Here is a 13,569-nt window from a genome sequence, read left to right on the forward strand (position 1 = left end):
CATGCTGAAATTTCACATTTGTGAGTGATTATCTGATCCTGGCTTGGGTAAATAAAGAGAGGGTGGTGAAGAAGGTTAAGAAATCACCACGTGGGGCGCCTGTATGGCTCAGTCAGTTGAGCGTGGAACTTAAGCTCAGGTCATGATCTCACCGTGTGTGAGTTCGAGCCCCCATCAGTCTCTCTGCTGTCAGCCAGGGCCCACTTGGGATCCTCTCCCCCTCTTGCACCTCCCCTGCTCATGCTCTCTGTCTTTCAAAAGTCAAAAGAAAAAGAAACCACCACATCAATGAATATTTGTTTTGCCTGGGCCATACATTGCAGAATGCAAAGTGAAGTAAGATCCAAAGTGCTTTCTTTGTAGCCCACTAGGCAGAGGCAGAAGTCTGAGCAGTAGTCAGATCAGTTTGAAGAACAGATCCTCAATCAGGATAAATAGGCAGAGACCTTTGTTCTTGGCAATGTATTACACTTCTGTGTAACTGCCCAATGAGCTTCACAGTCTCCTCAAGGATAAATGTCATTTTTACTTTGGAATGTTTATGTCTGCTGAACAATTATCTCATTCATGTCAGAACGCTGAAATATAATCAAGCCCCAGACCAGCTCACTTAATTGCAAGTACAGATTTTGATACTGAATATATTTGACCACTCTTTTTGTCTGTTTGTTCTTTGGGAGAAATAATAAATGACACAAAAGTTCCCAGTTTTGCAATGCTGAATTTCTAGGCAGTGATGCTACTATTTGGTATATCAGTGTCACAAACCTGACAAAACCAGTCTCTTCTATAAATCCAAGAAAAGCCTTCTTGCCGTATGTAGTTTTATATCATTACTTTGTTCATGGTACCAGCAAATCCTTTCAGTTCTGCCTTCAAAATACTTCCTGACAATTAACATGCTTCACCACCTCCCTGCCACCACCCTGGACCAAGCCACCCATCATCTCTTACTGGATTATTGCATCAGTCTTCTAACTGCATCCACCTTTGCCCCCTCCAATCTTTTATCACCTCAACAAAGAGACGGATCCTATTATAACCTAAGTCAAATCACGTCGCTCAGCTCAAAGCCTCCCAGTGGCTTCCCATTTCACAAAAGAGTAAAAACCAAACTCCTTTTATTCACAAGACTTCACAAGATTCTACAGGATTGGAGCTGCCCCACCCGCGCCCCTCCACCTATCTGCTGCCACTTACCCAGGAGATTGCTGGCTTGAGCCACCTTAGCCCCCACTACTGTTTTCTCCAAACCTTTGCACTTCCTATCCCCTTTTTCCCTTTGCTAAAATACTAACCCCCCCCCTTATCTTCCTCACCTTCTTCTGGTGACCTTGACCACTTTATTTAATATAGCACAGCCCCACCCAAGCAGCTTCCCCTTCTCTACTTTGTTTTCTATTTCCCTGCATTGGAATGTAAACTCCAAGAGCTCAGGGAACTTGTCTGCTTGATTCGTTGCTACATCCCCAGTGCCTAGAACAGTCATGGTGTACAATAGGCGTTCCATAAGTATCTGTTGCTCACTCACTTATTCCACCAATATCAAATGGCTACTACTATGTTCCAGGCAGTGTGTTAGAAAATAATCTCTGCCTTCTTGGAGCTCACAGTCTTGTGAGGAAGACAGATAATAAATATATAGGTACGTAAGTCCGCTTTAGGTAGAGATAAATGCCATGAAGTAAATAGAATTGTGAAATGAGACAGAGGGACCGAGCGTGGGGATACCACTTTATATAGACTGGCTGGAGGGCCTCTCCGTGAAAGTGACATATGAGCTGAATAACAGGAAAGAGAACCATTCTCTACCAGCTGTCATAACCTGTTCACCCACCACAAGCTAGTCCACTGCAGGAAGCCATTGGTATTTCCTTATAGAAGTCTAGGTTGGACATTCATCATAATGAATGAAACAGGTGATATGAAACTGAAGGAATAATTTTCTGGTCAATTTGGTATGTTCTTTTTCTTGTCTATTCACTGGTGTCACAAATTCAAGAGGAACTGTAATTGGGGAACTTCAGTGTTGGGACTTAGGGCCTGATGTTTGTGGGGGAAGGGAGGGCCATAACTCCGGCTTCTTCTGTATGTTAAATATGCATAAGGTAAGGGAGGAGTCCGGAAATTGCCAGCCCTGTGTCTAGTCTCAGTTCAGTTTCTAGTGATGGATAAATTGATCATTGTTCCTTTGCAAGTGACCCTGTACTTTTCTAAATAAGAGACAGTGCTATGTCCTTCTATCCTCAAGTGTAGAGCACTGGAAACACCTCTGACCTACATTCTCATCTGATTTGTATCTTCTCCCCCACTTACCACCTTCTCTTCTGGTCAACTTCCCACCCCACCCCACCCTACCCCATGCACTGGGTAAATGCTATGCACACTAAAGATTTGAGCAAGGAATGAGGAAGATTAAGACAATAATATAAAGTTAAAAGGGGAGAAAGAACTGGGTGAAATGAAATGAGCACCTAGGAGGATTGAATGAATTTAACCTATGAATTTAACATAAACGATCTGTAAGCTGTAAAACACCATTCAAGTGTCAGAATCGTGATTTTCCACCACCTGTCATAGTGCCTGGCAAGCCTACGCAGTAAATACTGAAGGAATAAATGAATGGCAAAAACATTGAAATGAATGCTGTGAGGAAAGGGGAGAAGAGACACATTCAGAAATTGTCCCAAACAAATGTTTAGCTCATTTATCATCCTCCCAGTGTGTGTGAGTCCCTTCTGTACACAGACTTTAAAATTCATTGACTTGTTACTTTCAGAGGAAGAAAAGAATCGGATACCAAACTTGACGTAAATCAGGGAATAAAATGGTCTTAATAAAGATTTGGTAAAATATATCCCGATATCTAATCCTAAAAAGAGATAGAAAATGCTAAATGAGGGACATGGCCAAAATACTAGGCCTAGAAAATGAAGCAAATCCCAACATCACGATGCTACGACTTTTATACCTATTAGAACCAAACACAGAAACAAAAATTAATGTTGGAAATTTTTAATTTTTTATTTCCATATCCTTATAAATAGTGTCTGAGACTTTTCCAGGAAACAAGTAATAATATAATAGCAGGCATCCATAGAGCACTTGCTATGTGCTGACCCTGTTAGATCTATCCATGCATTAGCACATTTAATCTATGAGATTAGTGCTATTGCTACCCAATCATTAGAAGATCATATGGGCAAATAAGTGGTGGAGCTGGGATTTGAACCCAGGCAATCTCTCTTTAAGGCTGATGCTTTTAAATGCTGTGTTTTCCAGCCTCTCACTTCTACAAATTTTTTAGATGTATGAAGGAAACGGGTTCTATTATTGTCCCCACTTTACTGATGGAGGACCCAAGGCAGGAGAGGTTGGGTCACTTGACCAATGTAATGCAGCTGTTTATCCCTGCTTGGGGCAGAAAATGGTACTCTAACATCCTGTGCTTGTGAGCCACAGAATTGGTGACCCAAAACTCAAAGTAGTTACTGTCAAATAAGTAGGATTAGGAAGCAGTTAAGTCCTTGGCTCTTGCTTCTGTCTCTTATCAATAGTACAATCTTGCCTCCGGGAGGAATCTCCAAGGACATATTTGAGCCCCAGACAGAATGGACCTACTGTTGTCCTCCTCTTCACCCAACCCGGTCCTACACATGATAAATATTCTTTTATTTCTGGCCCTCTAAAATACCATAAGGGTTTGCAAAGCACCAGGTTCTTAGTAGGTTTACCTAGTTTTATTCTGATCTCATTAACTCTAGACAAGGATAAAGTGAGCCTGGAAACTGCTGAGATCCAGGCTCCAGTTTTCAAAAGCAAGCAGTATCCGCTGGTCTTCTGGGACTTGTGAAGTTGAACAAATGTATTCCACTTGTGGCTTTACGTATCAAACTAAGCACAAAAATAACTGGACCTCACACACACGTGCGTGCGCGTGCGCACACACACACACACACACACACACACACACACACACACACACCAGCGATTCTGGAATTTCTCACCAAGACTAATTATTAACATCACTGCCTTGGTTTCAGATTGTGGTACTTTGCCTAGAGGTTAACTATGAATGAGTTACCACATTCTATTCTAGTGCCTCCCGGTTTTGAAGACTTTCATATTGTCAGCTTCACTTGATTATCACAACAGGGTGGGAGGTGTCATTCAACAGTGTCACAAATGCAGAAAGACTCTGAGAAAGGGCAGGCCACTTCCACTGCCCCTCTGGTAACAGCAGCGTGCACGCACACAGTGCCTGTCAGGTAACTGGACGCAGCACAGGGATGCAGAGGGAGGCCTGTTTCCCGACATTCAGTGGTCTTCCAGCTCTTCAGCAGCCCTGTCAAATCTACTCAATTTAAGGCCCCACATGAGGGCTGTCATTCAAAATAATCACCTTGGAGACTATGTGCTTATTTGAGAAATGTCAGAATCACTCACCATTGTTGGCACATCAGTTTGGGAATTTCCTTCAGAGCCAGCTTACACAGGAACATCATTGCATTACTTTAGACTTACGCCAAATTTGGGGTCGATCTCTTTACAAGGCTATAAAACCAGGACCTCACTGCAGGACAGACCCACACTTCTGAGAACAAATGAGGACAGAGCCAGTTTTCATGAGTGTGAAACTTAGGTGATGATTATCAGGTATTCACCTTTTGACATTGGGTTTTAAGGATCTCATCCCTGCAGCTCTCTAATATGCTGAATAGTATTGAGTTTAGGTTATGCAGAAAGAAAGGCTGATTCAACCACAGAGATTTTAATATGTGGTTCCAGAAAGTCTGCATATTTCACTGTGAGGTTTGGACAAGAAGCCAAGCCACTGGCTAGACTGTAATGGGCAGCCTCTTATGTAATTGTAAGATCATTTGTTTGATATAATTAAGTGGGGAAAGGGACCTTTCCCTAATTTGCTTTCCAGTTACTGCAGAAATATGCATGATATTTCACAGTAGGGAAATGGCTTCAAACTCTGCTAAACTTTAAATTTATATCACCTAATATGATTTAGTTTCAGAAAATAAGTTTTTTTTCCCCCTAAAGTATAGATGAGAAAATCATACACTTTAGGGTTGGATGAACCTATACTCTTCTCCTGGCTTTGTTATTTAAAATCTAAGGTTTGAAGCAAAGTCACTTAAATATTCTGAATTTCAGTTCCTTATCTTAAAATGGAGCAAAAACACCCACCTCATCAGACTCTTGTGAAGTTAAATGAGATGATATAAAGCATTTCATTTCACAGTGTCTGGCATCTAATGAGCACGTCATAAACATAAATTTTTACCGCCACCTTCCCATTCCTGTCTCCACTGGGCTTCTATAATCCCAGCAGTTCCCTGCTGAATATGCTTACCTTGAGAGTTTTATTACTTTTTCTCTTGGATGACATTTCTAGTAGTTTAGTAGTATCTGAAATGGGCAAGGCAAATGGCATTTCATCTCCTGTTCCCTCTTCTTCCCAGAAGTCAGTCATTCCCAACACAAATTTGCTGTCCGGCTAAAAGATTTAGTCAAAATCTAGACAGTTTGCAAGTCTCAGTATCAGAGCTTATTTGTCATCCTAGACTTTTCACTCAAGTGACAATTAATAAAACAACTTAGTTTTATTCAGAACATTAGTTTTATTCAGAACATTGGCAACATCTGGGAGGAAAAGTCTAGGTGGCAGTAGGCAGAGGGAAGGGGCCATAAAGGCAATCTAAAGAAACTCCAGGTGTCCTTAAATCCGAAGAAAGTGACTTCCTCTCTGTGCCCAACCTAGGAGCCTAAGTCAGGAAATGATGAAGAAACAAGCCTAAAGAGGGCAGAGCAGCAAGGGCACCAACCCAAATGACAACTGTGATGTTGCCCCATAGCCCCATGCTACAGCAGATCCACAAGAGGAAGAACACATATGTACACTGCAAAGGAAACAGAAGTTTTACATCATTGTACCAGATATTACTGGAAGAGATATCAACAATATGAGAAGATTAGCTCCTGTTTACATTGCATTCAACATCCCTTTCAATATTTATGAAGTGCCTACTATGTGCCTGATCTTGCCAGGAGTCACCATGGCTCCATAGGTCCGTGGCCCATGAGAATCTGCACAATATCAGAGTGAATGGCCACCAATGGGGCCATCAAGAGTTCCATATGTCACAGAGGAACATCACAGGGTGGGAAGTTACCTTCTGTGTCAGTCAGGGTTCTCCAAAGGAAAAGAACCAGAAATATGGACATCTGTATGTATGTATATCTATATCAAAATATCTATCCGTCAATAGATAAAGAGAGAGATTGACTGATTCTAACAAGTTAGCTCATGTGATTGTGGGGGCTGGTAAGTCTGAAATCTGTAGGGCAAGCCAGCTGACTGGAAATTCAGATGAGGTCTGAAGTCTCCATCTTGAGTCTAAAATCTGTAGGGCCGGCAAGCTGGAAACCCAAGCAAGGTTTCTGTTACAGTCTCGAGATGGAACTCCTTCTTCTCTGGGAAACCAGCTTTTGTTCTCTTGGCCTCCCATTGATGGAATGAGGCCCATCCACATTACAGAAGGTAACTTCCTTTACTTAAAACCAAATAATTGTAAATGTTAATCACATCTTCAAAATAACCTTCATAGCAACATCTGGACCAGTGTATGACTAAACAATTGGGCAGCATAGGCTAGTCAAGTTGACACACAAAAAATTAACCACTGTACTTTCCAAACAGTGTCCTATGAGAGCTTCTTTGGGGGAAAGATGGCTGTGCATCAACAAGAAGCCACAGCTTCATAAACTATAAAGAACTGATATTCATTCATACATTCATGCTAGTGTAAGGGCATCTGCAATTACAAGTTTAGCCCCCTACATTGCACTGTATCTAAATGCTCATTTATTAATGGATGTTCTCTATTATTAATTAATCTATTGTGTATCATTTATTCATGACTCTATTAAAGAGGCATGACAAGAGCATAGAGGGAGAAAGCATTTTATAACTAAACTGACAATCCCCGGTGTCCTCTGAAATCACATTTCACACCCACCTATGTACCTTTCTATGTCATCAATCTCTGGGTTGTATATGAACAAAGTGTTAAAGGAATAACCTTTTCTACCCACAAATGAGAGACAAACTAATGCTGTTCTGCTTTCCAAGGAAGAGAGAAAAAAATAGTTCCCAGAAAATAAAGACACTCCTCCTCCAAAACACTGGAGGATTATTAAATAGATTGTTTATGGACTTTTTAGCAAGGGAGAGAATTGACCTCTGGAAACAATAGGAGCTCACCTTAAGTGCGCCACCTCTAACAAAACCCTTCTCCTGCTTGGGTTGCATTGCTAATGTCATGCAATTTAGTAATACTGTGTCACAGTGTATTATATTTTTATAAAGTATTTGACAGCTCTATCATAATATCTTTTTGGACAATTTCAGAAAAATTATGCTGGATTATAATATCAATTAGATGGGCACATTGCTGATAGTACAGGTCTTTTCAAGATTGTTGATGAATGGAACAATGTCAAATTGAAGAGAAAGGGGTAGGAACAAGGTTCTGTTTTAGTTCTTTTCTACCCAGCTTTTATCAGGAAATTAAATGAATATGTGAGAACCATGTTAACAAAATTTATGGAGGACACATATCTTGCTGGGCTAACTAATCCAACAGATAGGAATTAACATTCAAAATCATCCACATAGGTTTCAGCAACAAAAAGAAACAAGCAAGAGAGAATGTAGTAAGGATAAATGTAAAGTCACGCATTGGCTTCAGATGCAGCTTAGCAGAATTTCATGTGAAAATTATCTAGGACTCTGCATCAGTTGTAAGTTCAAGAAACTAACAAGATGGAATATCTGTAACACACACCCCAAATACAATAGCCTTTAAAAGTTGGAAAGGACCTTAGAAATTATTCAAGTCAAATCCCTCACTTTACAGAGAAAAGCTGAGCTTGCAATCATAGAAACACAATAGCTGATAGTAAAACTGGTAGTTATGTCTTATTATAAACATCACAATCTTGAGTTATTTGCATTGTGGTCCTGATTTGCATTTCCCTGATGTTGAGCACCTTTTCATATACCTGTTGGCCATCTGGATAGACATCCAGACATTTTGGAGAAATGTCTATTCAATTCATTGCCCATTTTTTAGTCACGTTATTTGCTATTAGGGTATACAAGTTTCTCATGTGTTTTGAGTATTAACCCCTTATCAGATATATGATTTGCAAATATTTTTACCCATTCCATAGGTGGCCTGTTCATTTTGTGATTGTTTCCTTTTCTGTGCAGAAGCTTTTTAGTTTGGTAGAATCCCACTTGTCTATTTTTGCTGTTATTGTCTAAATAGCCATCAGTGAACAAATAAAGAAAGTGTGGTATATGCATAAAATGGAATATTATTCAGCCTTAAGAAAAGAAGGAAATCATGTCATTTGGGACATGGATGAGGCTAGAGGAACCTATGCTAATTGAAATAAGCTAGACACAAAAGGATAAATACCATATGACATCACTTGCATAAGGAATCTAAGATAGTCAAACTTATAGAAACAAAGAGAATAGTGGTTGCTAGGGGCTGGGAATAGGGAGAAACAGGGAGGTATTAGTCAAAGGCACAATAGTTCAGTTATACAAGATGAGTAAGTCCTAGAGATCTACAGGACAGCATAGTGCCCACAGTTACCAATACCATATTGTGTACTCAAATTTTGCTAAGAGAATAGGTCTTATGTTAAGTGTTATCGCAGACAATAATAACAATAAAGAAAGAAAATGAGTTATTGCAATTGGCAAGGATTATGTCAAGCAAGATTTTGAGGAATTCAAAAATATAATGTCAAGAGTATTTTTTAGTTTAGCCTAGAATATGGTAGAATAGCCTAGAAGGGAGTACTGTTAGAGGCACCATGGCAGCTGTATTCTTTCCAACACCAAACAGGAAAGCCAGGACCTACAGGCAGAAGTTAAAATGAAAAAGTGCAGATTTAGCCTATGAAAACCTTTTGAACAACTGAAGCCACTTCCAGAGTCGTGTGCCCATTCCTGCTATAGATCTAAGCTGCAGGCCCATCAAAGACAAGTGACATAAAAGGGATTTATAATTTGTGTTAAGAAGCTGCACTAGATGATCAACTTCCTTTCTATTTCTAAGATTCTATCATTTCAGAGAACAATTTGCCTCATTGACTTCTTATGCAACAATAGCAGTTTTTTTTCTAATCTTCTCTCCCATTTTCAGGGATCGAAACTTGATGTCACCCCTCTAATATTAGAGAACTTACAATCATAATCAATAGCGAATATGTCTTATACATTTCCTGTGTGCCAGGATACATGGCAAACAGTAGATCAATGATGCCTTAAATGTCTGAATATCCAGTGATTACCAGATTTGGAAAAAAAATGGCATAATTTTCTGCTTGGTGTTAAACCTTTGACTAAATGTGAGGGCAATATTCTCATTATTATCAAACATTTCCAAAGTGTTTTATATAATCATTTTTAATCATTTTTAATCATTACTTAAATAAATACAGCCATACAAGTATAACAAGTGTGCATTTACTAATAAATCTACTTTTATAAGTACATTACAGAGGAAGTAAAAATCTATTAAATAATACAGCACCAATCCACATAACTTAAATCATTTTATTGCACAAATTGATTTTCTAATTATATTCATTTTTCACCTGTTCATTCTACTAAAATCTTATGTTATTGAGCCCTTCTGCTGGATAAAAATTGAGGCAGTCATTATGCATTTGGAAAAATCTATAGAATTGTATAACGCAGAATAAATCCTAATGTAAAATATGGACTTCAGTTTAAAATAATGTATCCAGATCGCTTCATCAGTGTAACAAATACACTACGCTAATGGAAGGCACAGAGGAAACTGCAGGTAGGGAGTACAGTGAAACCTTGGTTTGCGAGCATAATTTATTCCAGAAACATGCTTGTAATCAATCCAAAGCACTTGGATATCAAAGGGAATTTCCCCATAAGAAATAATGGAAACTTGGATTATCGGTTCCACCACCCAAAAATATTCATATAAAAAAGATTACAATATTGTAATATAATGCAAAATAATAAAGAAAATACAAAATATAAGGAAAAATAAACAAGTTAACCTGAACTGACCCTTGAAAACCTTCGTGGCTGGTGTGAGGGAGACAAGAGAGAAGAGGGTTATTGTGTAGAACCACTATCACTAACTGAATCACTGCTCTCTGTTGGCTCAATGGTATCTTTTTCTGCATGGATGCCACTGTATACATTTGCACGGATGTTGACTACAGTACAATGTTGATAAACTCTTGTCATATACTGTATTTATTGTAACTGGCAATAAGGCAGCCGAGGAAAGGGTCTATATCTGCAGCCAGCCTGATCTAGAATGAAGCAAAGCATTCCTAAGCTTATTCTTATACGGAAATGCAAAGAACTGTCCATAGGTGCTTTGAAGTGACAAAAAATACACTAGTGCCAATTGTGGGCACCTTCCAATGTTGAAGAAGCACTGATTTCTGCCAAATGCCGCAGCCTGAGATGGAGCATCTGAGCATGGGAGACGGTCACCCATAATCCAGCAGCAGTGTGTGAGAGAGAGAGAGAAAAAAAAAAAAACCATTGGCTCAGTTGCGACTATGGGACATTCGGTGTCATGTACTACCTATATCGCAAGCCATTGCTCATTTGTCAAGTTAAAATTTATTAGAAATGTTCGCTTGTCTTGCAGAACATTTGCAGAACAAATTACTTGCAATCCAAGGTTTTACTACATATGGGAACTTCCTGTACTTTCTATTCAGTTTTTCTGTAAACCTAAAGCTGCTCTAAGAAATAGAGTGTATTAAAAAAAAAAAAACTGAAGCAAACTTTCATCAGACCTTTGATTATTTACCCTTGAGGCATGCCCCATAAGGGTCTATCACCCTGCATTTATCACTGTTTGCAAATATCTAACCCATAGAAATATATAGATACTACAGATAGAAAGTAGCAGCTTTCATTTATCTCAGGAATTTCCCGATGTGTGACATCATCACAATCTGGAAGCTTAGATTTACACTACCCAACTTAACACAGCACAAGGTGTTTTTAATACAACCCAAGGATAGTGGGAGAGTTGTTTCATGAATTTTATCCATATCTGAACTATCCAATCCCTTTTCCTGATAGAATCTCCATCATCCTTCTAACTCTTCTAGACCTCTAACTAGATGTTATATCAACCCATCCCAAACTGCCCCAAGTATTCATGCTGTTTTGGGCAATGCAAATAGCTGTCTCTAGTCATTGAGTGCCTATCACACATAAGGCACTGTGTTGGGTAATGGGGACACAGCTGTGTGTAAGGCAGGCAACGTTCCTAGCCTCAGCAGAGAATGCAAACATTAAATGAATTTTACAATAAATAAACAACCCTATGTTTATCACACTCATAGTGTTCAGGCAAGAAATATTGATTGAATTAATGAATGAATTCAACCAAGAAAATAACCTGGATTCCATTAAACTTTTCCTTTCTACTGCCTAGAAAGCCCTTACTAAGAAAAAACAATAGCATAGACAGAATAATGTATGTTATTTTCAAACTGCTGAAACTGAATACCTTTAAAATATTGGTATAATCACTTATTTGATGTTTTAAGTTTCAAATAAGCCCTATTTTTTTTTTAATTTAAGAATATTTTTTTTTCCCTAGTTAGTAGCTTCAACCAACCAGATGTTATCCTGAGTGCTTGGTCAGAGCCCTTTAGGAAGGCTAAACACCTGCGTTAGGTATTTAAATGTTCTGGTCAAACCTTCAGATGTTCAGACCAGAGAAGCAGTGAGGGAACTCGTTTTGTTCTGTCAGCAGGATAAGGCAATAACAGTGCACCTCATACAAGAACAGCGAAAGGCATATGTTTGTTGGTTGGTTGCTTTGTCCATCAGCTATTTTCAGCTACTCAGGTGAAGCTAAGAGTTGGACTTACCCAGGGAGGGTGTTGAAGGTGTGGGCACGAGAGCCATGAAAATGATGAAACAAATTTAAGCCGTTCAAGGAGGGAAACGAGGACATGAGTGGGGCCTTCTCAAAATAGCACTTAAAGACATGGGATTATGCTTCAATATTCTTTTCTCCTCAAAGGAGAAGTTCAGGGAGCCAATAGAGCATATAATGGGGTTTCTAACCAAGAGGGAATAATGGAAAGATCATTTCCCACCTCTCGCCTTTACGGTCTCCCAGTGTGTCTCCAGCCTCTTTTATTAACACTACATGTCTGGATCCTGCAGCTTCGAGTCAACCGTAGGAACAGAGTCTTTTCAGCTTCCCCTGGATTAATCAATATTCCTTTCACCTAAATTCTCTTTCGACCTTCAAAAATAACCTTTGTAAGTGACTTACATTCTCGCTTGTATGAAAGGGGTTGAACTGCTGGATTTGCTCATCATCTTATTTCTGTCTATTTCTGTCTGGCTAAACACTAATATCCTATCTCCAAAGTTAGAACAAAAAGCAGGCTCTTATTCCTATAACCAAATAGTTCCTTAACAGGGAAACTAGACTTCAGAGATACAAGTAAAACAGAAACCAGTGTTGATTATATTTCCAGTGACCCAATTACAATGAGAAGGAGTAACATCACCACCCCTGATGGTGACATGTGCTGGTGACCCAGAGGAGGGCAGACAGCACCTGGCAACTCACCTGTCCCAGATGTCTCGCCCAACATTTTCACATCAATCTCTTTGGCCAAAACTCGGTCATGTGGCCACATCCACCACAGTGGCCAAACAAGTACCCACCTGGAGGGCTACCAGGCAATGGACAGCAAAGCCACCAACAGGTTCAAGAACACATTTATCCAGACGGGGGACATTTTTGTCTGTTTAGTCTCAAGGCGTGTTAAAGTCACCGAAAGGTCCTTATATTCATATCTGCGATCATGCTCAAATGAAAGATGATCCCGTGAGCTATCACTATGCCAATTCTGTTTACAAATCTGCCTCTCCTCCTCTTCCTTGCCAGCCCTGCTTCACCCTAAACTTTAAGCCTTCACAACACAGAGGTCATCCCATTTTATTTTTGTATCTGAAATACCTAAGCTTGCTCAATAAAAGTTTGTTCAGTGAACGGATGAGTCAGTGAATGAACAACTAAACTGGATGAGTGACTCTGAGGGAAGAAGTGAATAAATATGTTCCAAGTGTCTAATTTGCCCAATTGGCTTATTTTGTTTTTTAAAATCACAATTTATTTAGCTTTTAATTTTTTTCCTGCCTCATATTTTTTTATCCATTGGAGAGAGAAAATTTTAAAAATTTAATATTTAGAATTGCTGAATTTTAAATCAGATGCCTTGATAAAATTGTTTCTCAAAAAGGCCCAGTGGACATAAATATGAGGGTGGTTTACATTCTCTTTGTCTTCAAAAATGTTTATTTGCTATGTGTTTATCCACAAGCACTGGGTAGGAAAAATCCTTCCAGGAAAGCTAAACAAACAGGGATCCCTATCAGCTGCCTATCATCTATCTCAAGACATTTAGCATGAACTATAAACAGCTTCCATA

This window comes from Panthera tigris, chromosome A1, assembly GCF_018350195.1.
Source record: "Panthera tigris isolate Pti1 chromosome A1, P.tigris_Pti1_mat1.1, whole genome shotgun sequence".
NCBI lineage: Eukaryota > Metazoa > Chordata > Mammalia > Carnivora > Felidae > Panthera > Panthera tigris.